Source organism: Vigna angularis, chromosome 9, assembly GCF_016808095.1.
Source record: "Vigna angularis cultivar LongXiaoDou No.4 chromosome 9, ASM1680809v1, whole genome shotgun sequence".
Lineage (NCBI taxonomy): Eukaryota > Viridiplantae > Streptophyta > Magnoliopsida > Fabales > Fabaceae > Vigna > Vigna angularis.
Genome location: NC_068978.1, coordinates 20,586,185 through 20,597,605, shown reverse-complemented (window position 1 = coordinate 20,597,605; position 11,421 = coordinate 20,586,185). Strand labels below are relative to the sequence as shown.

The 11,421-nt window shown below is 30.8% G+C and overlaps 1 long non-coding RNA gene across 2 annotated transcripts; it reads left to right on the top strand.

The window, feature by feature from the left end:
• Nucleotides 1–1,678: 1,678 nt before the first annotated feature.
• LOC108346976 (uncharacterized) lies at nt 1,679–6,147 on the top strand. Of its 2 annotated transcripts, XR_008245199.1 has the most exons (4): nt 1,679–2,199; nt 4,366–4,428; nt 4,503–5,396; nt 5,794–6,147. It is a non-coding gene; the product is annotated as an uncharacterized LOC108346976 (long non-coding RNA). The 2 variants fall into 2 exon arrangements; XR_001833825.2 differs by lacking the exon at nt 5,794–6,147 and having other exon boundaries at nt 1,688–2,199; nt 4,503–5,413.
• The last annotated feature ends 5,274 nt before the right edge of the window (nt 6,148–11,421 follow it).

The window sequence follows — 11,421 nt, the reverse complement described above, 5'->3', positions numbered from 1 at the left end:
AACAATAATATTTTTACAAATTAATTAAAATTATAACTACCTAAATTTCTATTTTATATGTATAATAAAATATATTTATGAAAAAGACATTAATGTCTAACATGAGTTTATTAAAAAAAATACTCATAACTCTCCAAATTTTCAGATTGTTCTGTTTTTAGAAATCATTTTTAGTTCATCTTTGTTCTTAATTGTATAGAATTAGATTAATTTTAGGTTTTTCTTTTAAATCTTTAGATTTGTAGAATTTTAGTTAAAAATAGATTTTTAAGTGTATTTTTAGTATTTTTGTAAATAAGTACAAAATTTAATCTTTCTCTGAAATTTTTTTCATGAAAGTGTTTTTCTTTATTTTGTTTTTAATCTTTTTAATTGCTAAAATGCCCTTTTATAATTGTTGATGGGACCAAATTCATTTTCTTTTAATTGCATAAAGATCTTTAGAAAGATTGGGCCCTGGTACAACTGGGCTATTCGAAACTGTGAGCAAAAGCATTGGGCCATTGAATTGGGCAGCTGCACAGGGAATGATTGGATTAAGAGGAGAGGGTTACTCCCTGCACCACCCCATATTGCTTTCTGCACCATTATATCTTTTTAAAATTTCAAAACTATCATTTATATTTTAAAATATCTACACTTCTTTTTCTAAACGGATGTCGACATCTGTAGACAAAATTTTTTTCAACAGATATGCCACATCTGTTGAATTTTTTTCTTTTTTCTTTTTAGTTTTTAGTATTTTAATTTATTATATTTTAAACTAATATATAAATATTATTTAATTTTTTTAAAATTATTAAATAATTATTTATAAATTAATTTAATTTAATTTAATAAAATAATTATTATTAATTTAATTTATGTATTATTATTTAAATAATAATTAAAAAAAAATTTAAATTTTTTTTAAAGCGTTGCCACATGACATTCGTTGCAGTTTTGTTTTTTCTGTAGTTTTTTGTTTTCTAATATATTATATTTTAAATTAATATATAAATATTATTTAATTTTTTTAAAATTATTACTTAATTATTTATAAATTAATTTTATTTTATTAAATAAAATAATTATTATTAATTTAATTTATGTATTATTATTTAAATAATAATCAAAATATTTTTAAAACATTTATCAAAACAGACGTGGTGACACAGTTATTTAAATAGTTTTTTTTTAGTTTTTTTTTTAATTTATTATATTTTAAATTAATATATAAATATTATTTAATTTTTTAAAATTATTAATTAATTATTTATAAATTAATTTTATTTTATTTAATAAATAATTATTATTAATTTAATTTATGTATTATTATTTAAATAATAATCAAAATATTTTTTAAAAAATTATTAAAACGGATGTGCCACATCCGTAATGGATGTGACCACGTTGAAAATTTTATTTCTTTTTAAATAAAAACAATAAATTAAAATATAAAATATGTTCACGGATGTTTACATCCAAATGTTGACATCCGTTGAAGGTGGAATAGATGTTGACATCCGCTTTAGAACAAAGACAAAATAGGTATGAAATAGTACAGGGAGCATTCGGCAGTGGTGGAGGGAGCACTAGGATTAATTTGGGCCACCGATGCTTATTGGAAGAAATTGGGCTGTTGTATTAGGCTTCTACAAGTGAGATTGATTCGTTGGAATTGAGTTGCTGTTGGAATTGGGCTGTTGCATTTTTGGCTTGCTGAATTATTGTAACGACGACGTTTTGGAACGCTGAAGCTGCTTTGGGAGTAAAGCTCGAAGACATGCTTCTTTTGGAGAAAAGCACTCCTTCGTGTTAGGGTTCAAGCGAGAGAGAAAGAGAAGAGGAAGCCATGGCTTGTGCGATAGAAACCAACACTTGCTGACTCAAAGCACGTCACCGGAGGAGGTTGAATCGGTAGAGGAAATGAAGAAGGTGATCGGAGGGACGAGATGCGAGCTCGTGAGCAAAGTAAAGAGGATTGTCGGATTGAGAAGTGTAAAGCGTCGCGAGGAATATTCCTTTTCCCTTTTCTCCTCTTTCATTTTCTTCAACCCTATATAAAGAGGGTTCCTTCTGCAATATAGAACACAAATACTCTTTAGCGTTTTACATTCAGTTTTAGATTTAGGGTATTTACGCTTTCGTAGACGTAGAGTTCTCGGCTGCCGAATTTCGTCCATAGGCTTGCGAGGGTCACAGACCGCAAGTGGTTTGGTAAGTCTGGTAGTGTGTAATTTTCCTTTTCATGTTTATAAACTTCAATTTCATGCTCTTGCTCTATTATGATTTACATTTTAATTTTGTTCTTGAATTCGATGCTATTTATATATTTTCTTGAATTTGGTTGTGAATTTTACTTTCATGAATATGCTAATGAACATTGGTTGGAGGAATGAGTAGGAAGAGTCAATTTAGGTTCGAAAATATGAACCAAAATACCCCAAAGTGGGATTCACATCACAGGATGTCTTCCTGAGAACTCTCAACACTCTTTTATTCATTTCAATGTGCATTTACCTATGAATTCAATTATGCGTTGAGATGTTTTTGTGCTTTTGATAGTGATAATTGAGGCTTAATTTGATGTTTGATGTTTTTGGTTATTAGATTGGTACTTGGTTGCATACATATATTTTTAGGTTTAGGAATATTCTATCTTGTCTTTCTTTTAAAATGAGTTGAACTTTGAAACTCTACATATTTGTGATTTAAATGACTCCGAAGTGGACGTGCTTTATCGAGCGGTCTTCTCGAGTTGGAGATGAGTTCAGTGAATAAAAAATTATTCTAAATCATATAAAAGCTTCAGCTAGTTGGTTTTAATTAGGATTTTAAAGATTTTAGAGTAGATTATGTGTTAATTGCATTTAGATTAGGTTGTGCACCTGATATTGATTAAAAGATTGCATTAATTAGAATCACATTTGCTATGGTTTGGTACAGAGAGTATGCACAAATTAAATTCTGGATTGGGACTTAATTACCCTAAATAGGGTATAACTTTACAGGTTGTCTTCCTGAATTGCAAATGAATGCTTTTCTGCACTAATCTTGACACTTTTGATTCTCATTCATGATGTCTAATCAACAATTTTGTTTTTACTCATTAATTTAGGTGTTTCAGGTTAGAATGTTAAAACCTTGCTTCTACTTAATGTCTCTTTAATTTAACCATTTATTTTGATCGTTTCGCTAATTGAATTGTAAATTTTGTTCCTTAGATTTTGATTCCTTATTCATTGTTCTACTTCCAGTTCATTATATTGTCCATTTACTTTCCATGTTATATCCATTTTTCCATTTTTGCTTGTTTCTTCTATATAGTTAGTCTTTGTATTTTTATTTCTAGGTTTTGTTTTGATTCCATACTTTAGTTTAGATTCCAGATTTAAATTCTTTTCTTGCAATTTTTTTATTCTTCAAACAGATTTTTGTTTAGACTAGATTCTTCCTTTTTAGTTCCATTCTTTTAAATAACCCCACCTAGTTTAATAGTAATAGTTAGTAAATAATACAAGATCTAATTCTATACTTTAAAACTTAATGATACGAGTCCAAGGATTGATATTCTCGTCAGTCCTATGCTTCTTTAGTAGGGACCAAACTTTATTCTGCTTTAGGTGATTAAATTTTTTTTTAACAAATACATAAATATATTTGTATACAATTAAATGTTTAATTACTAAATAACTAATTAATATCAAATACGTTTACAACGTTATTGATAAAATACATCTAATGGCACTAAATAATCTTCCTTGTGCGTTTTCTAGGTATTTTTCTTCACGTTTTCCCATTCATTTTCAACTGTAAGCAAAAAACTAAGACCTACTCCATTTGGTTGTGGATAGTTGCTTCAAAAATAAAAACGAAATTGAAGTTAATTGATTCTCCAATTTTTAACTTTTAATTAATTTTTCATCCTAAGTTAACAACTTATTTTACCATTTAATTAACATTTAGTAACTTTTATCATCACATATTATTAAAAATTTTAATTTAGCATATTTTATTGATCTATTAAACTCTTTGCACAGTAACAACGAGGTACAGAAAGTTAGGGAAAAAATGAGTGTTGTTTCTCACCAATTTTAGTTAAACGAAGTGTTTTTATTTTTTTTGTCTGATTTTTTTGACATCAATGACGTGCTAAATATTTGATATATCAATAAAATATATAAAATAAAATGTTAATGGTTTAATTACTCAATAATAATTTAATATTTTTCTTTTATTTACTTTTTATTCAATATTCCTTTTATATTCTTTAAAATATTTAGTAATGTTAGATTAAAGATATGGTCCTTTACGCTGGGTTCGCATCTGCTGATAACCACTGGTGCAGTAAGAGGAAATAACACCGATTATTATTGGTTATAGGTCATAAACAGACGAGGTAAAAAAGTAGGTATTATGCCTCGGTTATGAACTGCGACAAAAGTGGTAAGATTATGTCTCAGATTTTAGGTAATTGAGAATGTAACATTTTTTTTAAAATTTTTTTTGTTTAATTTTAGGTAACACAGTTGAAGCAATTATAGGAGGATCTGTGATCGAGATTGACAAAAATGCAACTGCAAGAAGCAAAATCAGAGCAACAAAACGTGGTTTTGGCACTTCTTTTGCTTCACCAAATATTTGTGGCATGAGAGTCTCCTTAACAGCAACCTAGAACAACAACCCAGAACCCAGAACAGTAACCCAGAACCCAAAACAGCAACCCAGAACTCAAAACAGCAACCCAGAACCACCATAATAGCAACCCAAAACCCAGAACAGTAACCTAGAACCACCATAACAACAACCCAGAACCCAATTTGATTTCTACGCGAGTTCGTCCTCCTCAGTAAACGCAACCAGAAAGCACATCGTGCCTCCATGATTCAATCTTCTCCACCCCAACCTGCACACAGAACCCAGAAACTAAAAAATCGCAGAAACCAAACTCAAAAATCCTTTTAATGGTGCCTACCTCCATTGACGCGAACGAGTTCTTTTCTTCCTGGCAAGACGTGGGCTGGTTTCCCCCTTTCTCCTTTTTGAAGAACCCTAATATGGATGTTAGACGCGGGCTGGAGACACAACTCGAGAGGACGGTAGGAGAGAAAACGAAGAGGGTGAGGGAGATTGAGAAATTCTCGCCGTCGCCGCGTCCTCGCCGCCACCGCGTCCACCATCGTTTCTCTCTCGCCGCATCGTCGTCGCACATCGCAAGAGAAGAGGAGAGGTGCTAGGTTTTTGGGGAAAAGTTTTTACTACCCAGAGGCTAGGTTTATCTGGATTTAAGCTCCCACAGTCCCACAGTTCAATATAGTATTTTTAAAATTACAAGATTGCCATCATGTTTTGTTGCTCTCATTCCATCCAACTACTGTATTCAATTCCAACAAGCGTGGATTCGGTTCCACCAGGTATGGATTCAATTTACTTAAATATATCTTTTTTTCATTTAAATTTTTTTTATTTAAATAATTTTTACAATTATATATAATATTAACAATTTTTATATTATTTTTAAACCTATATATTTACCAATTTTGTTTACTTAAAAATATTGAAGAAGAAGAAGCAAGCGTTTTGCTCCGCTTGAAAGGTAAAATATGTATCGAGTGGTCAATTACCTACCTTTTGGTAACGTTTCCATTACTCAAAATATTGTGAACTGTTTCTGTTTTTTCTTTACCACAACACAACCATTGGTAATTGGTAGCCATAACCATATATGTCGCTCCGAAATAGTCACACTGTACCCAAATTCAGAGCTTGTTTGGGCCAATGTCTCACCATTATTAGCAAATTGTGTTGCAGAGTTTTACCACACTCACTCTCTGCTACAAGAGTGGGACCCAAACCTAATCATGCAACATATCTTCACCATCAAATCAGTTATCCCAAGGTTCACCTACTCCTTCACATCTCATTTTGTTACCATTTATCAGGTCCAATCAATAGCTGCCCCAGTTCACTAAATTCACCAAAACACATAATTTTTCACTTCAATGATCTTCATCACCATTTGTACCTGCAAGGAAAAGAAATGGTGGAGTGATTGATGTGTGTGATGTCTTATTAGGTTTTGTTCTTGGAAATATTTTATTAGATTTTATTCTTTGTTTTTGGTCGCAGAGATTGATGTCTCTGATGGTGGTGAATTTTATATGCACAAGCAATATCTCTTGTGACTGGATTGGAAACCAGTAATCATTTTAAAGGTTATTTGTCTTGTTCATGTTTTTCATAATTTCAGAAAGAATCAATAAGGAAAACATTAATTTGGTAACACCATACATCGAAGTTCATAAAATCTCATGAAAATTGGACATCGAACAAGAAGTCAATGGATATTTTTCATTGAGATACAGTTAATAAATAGAATTAATTGTTAAGGGATGTAAAGTTATTTCAAGTTAATTATGTCTTGAGTTGGAGTGTGTTAACTATATATGCAATTGTTTTAAATAAATTGTTTAAAAGGACAAATTTTACTTCTCATAAAAGGAAATTATCTAAAAAAACAATAACTAAATGATAAAAAAATACAGAAATTTTTAAAAAATAAATTAATTTAATTTTTAAATGTGAAAAAATATGATAATTACATCTACCAAATAAATGCAGTAAGAGGTTTTTTTTTCATATTGTTCATTATATAATATCAAAATATAATAACTATATAAATAAATAAAATAACATATTTACCATATAACCAACATTTCATTAATTAGTTATATCATTTGTAAGATTCTCAAAAATCGAGTATTAAATGTGGTAGAGTGTTTTAAATAATGATACATCAATTATTTTATTTCAAAAATATCAACAGTGTAAATTTAATTTTCTAATACGAAATTTTATTATAAGAAGTTTTATCTCTCTAAAACTTCCTTCTTTAAATTTTCTCTACCTTCTCTCTATAAATTCTAACTCTCTACTCTTCAATCGAAATATCAAAGATCGCTTGAGGCTTTCTTGAAGCAAGATCTACCTAATTGATTTCAACTATAGAGTAAGTTGATATCTATCCTTTTTCCTTAAATTTTGGTGTCTTTGCATGTAAGGGTTTCCTTCACTCTTTTGGGGTTTGAGTAATCTCTAAGACTCTTTGTTGATCAATGGTACTGAGGGTATACTTTGATCAAATTGTTATGAATTGTAGGAGTAAATAGAGATTTTCAAGCCGTATGAGAAATTTTAGAGTTCTTGGAACTGTCAGGAGTTAACCAGCTAAGGAAAGCTAATTTGTTTGGTTTGGATTTGGTATGCATGTGATATTTGATGTTTGTAAGATGATGTGATGATTGATTTGTGAACTTTAATTAAATCGTAAAATTTGGTATGTTGGTGCTTGAAAAAGGTGGTGTGATGATTTGAAAACTTATACATGCTGGTGTGTAGTTGGTTTGCTAATGTAAAAAGTTGTTTATTAATGAATTTATGAATGTCGATTTAGTGAATCTGAGCTGATGTATTCTTATAGAAATTTGGTTTAGGATAAATTAGAATAAGGGTGAGTTTTGGGCATAAAATTGGGGTTTTTATGGGTAAAATTCTAAAATCGTGGTTTTAGGGAGAGCCTGAAGTTTTTGAAATTGTCTTGGGGCCATTTAGGGTTTAGTTGATCTCTTATTGTACTAATAATTTGGTAGATCATCTTGTAAGGAGTCTTTTGGTAAGGATTCATCTAATAAAGAGTCGTGTGGTAAAGAGTCGATTGATAAAGAGTTGTCTAGTAAGGATTTGTCTTGTAAGGAGTCGTCAGATAAGGAGTTGCTTGGTAGATCGTCTAGTAAGGAATTGTCTAGTAGATCGTGTGATAAGGAGTTGTGTGGTAGATCATCTGATAAGGAGTTCCCTGTAAATTGTCTCATAGGGAGTCGTCTGGTGAGGAGTCGTCTGGTGAGGAGTTGTTTGGTGGTACGAATTGTCTGGTAAGAACTAAGTTGTTGGGAATCTTGACTTTGGGATTCTAGACATCAGTTTTGGACGATTTTTAGGTCGTTTTAGGGCTTTTGGACCCTTCTGGAGTTGTTGGTGAGGGTTTCCAAGCTAGTTTCCTTGCGTAGTGCGTGTAACATGTTGTTGTGAAGAAGATTGTGTCATTATGTGATTTAGTTTGCGGTGCATATGTTTTGATAATTGTTGATGCTTTTGGAAAAGGTAAGAATGAAAGATGGGTGTTGTGAAAATAATCTCAAGGAGAGATTCTATGTTCAAGTAAGTTGTGGTGAATGCTTGGTAGTGAGACTTTGGAGAGAATGTATCCTAATATTCTCAATCATTCAACTCATGTCAAGATGAATGGGGTGGCAGAGAGAATGATAGGATGTCTTTACCTTGACCCTTTGGGTTGTGTAAGGGAAGATTAACCCCATGGGGGAGTAGGTCGAGTGACCCTTGTTTATGACTCTACAGAGTATAAATACTACCATAAGTGCAAACTTTCAGTGAAGTCTATGTCAGCATCCACTAGTAAAAAAAGGGATCTTAACTCGCGCATTTGACACCGGTTTAGTTGTAACCGAAGCAAAAAATGATGCGATGACATTTTTGTAATTATCACAAACGTATATGTCTCGGTTCAAAAGGAACCGATGCCTAAAGCTGGCACGATGACATTTTTGTAATTCTCACGCAAAGGTATATGCCTCGGTTCAAAAAGAACTGATGCCTAAAATTGGCGCGGTGACATTTTTGTAATTATTGCGCAAAGGTATATGCCTCGGTTATTTAAAGAACAGAGGCATATAATAACTAATTGTTTTTAGAGGGTTTGGTAGCGGTTCTTTATATAACCGAGGCCATAGACCCTTATTGCCTCGGTTAAAAAAGTAATCGAGGTAATAACATGTTTTTAGGGTTAAATTTCGCAAACGAGTCTCTTGCACATTTGTAAACTCCTTTGCGCCGCTGCTGCTCTCTCCACGCCATCCAGACCATTATCTTCAATTTCTTTCATTTTTTTCTTTCATTTTTCATTGATTAATTGTTCTTTCATTTTTACCGATTAATTTTGTGCAGATGTGCTATTTGGATGTTTATTTCTTTTTTTTTTCAGCATAGAAGCCACCTTCAACCTTCAAGGTTAGTTTCATTTTAAGTTTTTGATATTTTCGTTTTGCAAAGTTTGAATTTTTTTTTTGTAAAAATAGAAAACGATTAACCAGAGTGAAAATTAGAGTCTTTTTAAGATTTGCAATGCAAATATTTTTTAAACTTTAGATTACAGATTTGTTTCTAGGTTTATGTTCTTGTATATATGCTATGGAATGTTTGCAGAAATGAACAATTTTTTTTAAAAAAAAACATACTTTAGACAGCGGTTCTGGACTCCAACTGAGGTCATAGACCCTTAAATTAATTATTTTTAAGGGTTTACGGCCTCGGCTCAATTGAACCGAGGCAATAATTGTTACCAATAAGGAGTATTGGTAAATCTTGAAGAAATTTGTTTTGATGATGCTGCAAGAAGTTTTAGTTGAAGAAGATATTAGAATTAGTTAAAAGCAATTTGTAGAGATTAAATGTAGTAGGAAATTCTTGTAAACTTTGTAAACTTTCATTTTTAACTGCAATAATCGATTATGGAATGGCAATAATCGATTATCACAGAGTCATACAGGAATAATCGATTATCACATCATATAATCGATTATCACTTTTTTGTAAACCCCATAACGGACACAAATAATCGATTATCACTTTTGATAATCGATTATCAGTGGCAGTTGGGAGATGTCTTTTCAGTTTTTGACCCTGCACGAAACTAGGCTTATAAATAGAGGTCTTCACAGCTCTTAGAAAGAACTTTTCAATTGAGAGTATTAGAGCTTTGTGCCTAAGGGAAGCTCTCTGTGAGTGAAAAGGATCTATGCCATTTTGAGAATACAGTTTGTCTGAGGAAGTTCTCAAAGTGATAGAGTGCTCTTGCCTGGTCTTGTGAATAGGAGAAGCTCGCGTTTTGTGTGTCAAAGGTCGGAGCGGTTCTCTTCAAGTTGGCTGAGCAGGTTCTTCCGTTCGTTTGTCGAAGGAAGGTGTTTTCTATTCCTTGCTTATTTTGATTATCTGATTGTAATCTGCAAACTATATTTTTAGTGAAAAAGGTTAATCACTATTTATAGTGATTAACGACTGGACGTAGAATCTTTTGATTCGAACCAGGATAAAAAATTTGTGTTGAATTTTCTTGCTCTCTATACTCTTTACATTTTACGCATATCAACTGTTTGATAAATTTTCTCTAAGAAAATCAATTTTTTTGAAACCGACTATTTTAACTTGTGCTGTGATCGTTACACGCTTTCCGCTATCTATATTTTATTCCGCTACGCGACTCTATAACGGTATCGATTGTTCCAACAATAATCATAGGTTTTTTACTTCGGTTTTTGAACCGAGGTCATAAGTCCAGACTTTTTACCTCGCTTTAATATACCTCGGTTCTGTAACCGCGATCATAAATCCAAAACAACAGAGGCAATAACCCTTCGTTGCACTAGTGATCAAATCTAGATCATTGAGTGAAGAGGTTAAATTGTCATATGATCAGGTGTTTGATGGGTTGTTGTGAATGTTGATATATGAATTGTTATATTAAATTATATTATGTTCATTTCTTTATATACTAGCGTACCCTTGCTTTCGTGTTGTCTGTTTCTCTATGTGTGCTTGTTTTCTCTTTTGCAATGATCACCTTAATGGTGTGGGCTTAGGGGAAATCTCTAGTGAGCATGTGCTAGCGGGTGACAAAGTTGAAGCTTAGAGTAGGATGTTTCGTCGTTTTTTTTTTTATTTTGTAAATTTTATATTACACTTTTGGCTTAGTGTAATATATCTTCTTATAGGGTAGAAAGATGTATTATTTTCCGAATAATTGTAATAATAGTTTATATGTTTTCCTCACTCAACTGTTTTGTAATATTAAAAATGTGATATATTCGTCCATAGTTAAACATTGTGAAAATTGAGATGTTACATTACTCATATTATCAAATAGATGATTCTTAAGATATTTTTATTTTTTTTTCATATAATTAAACTTTTTAGTATTTCATTATTGTTTATGAATTTTATTATAATATAGAATAAATAATTAAAATAACTAAAATAAAAATAATTAATGTAAATTTTGACTACTTTTCAGAATATTTTATTTTAATTTTGTATTATCATTTATGAAGATTTTATAATGATTTTTTATTTTAATTTGAAATTTATTTTAATTTGAAATTTATTTTAAAAATAATTTATATTTTTAAAATTGATTTTAACATCAAATTATTTTATAAAATTACGGTCACTAAGGAATATCAAATAATAATTTATTTTATAAGGAGTATCGAGACAAACTATTTAATATGAGACTGGTAATTACAACTTTTGACATTTAATAATATTTTGTTTTTAATATAACAGTATTTAGTCATTTTTAAATATATT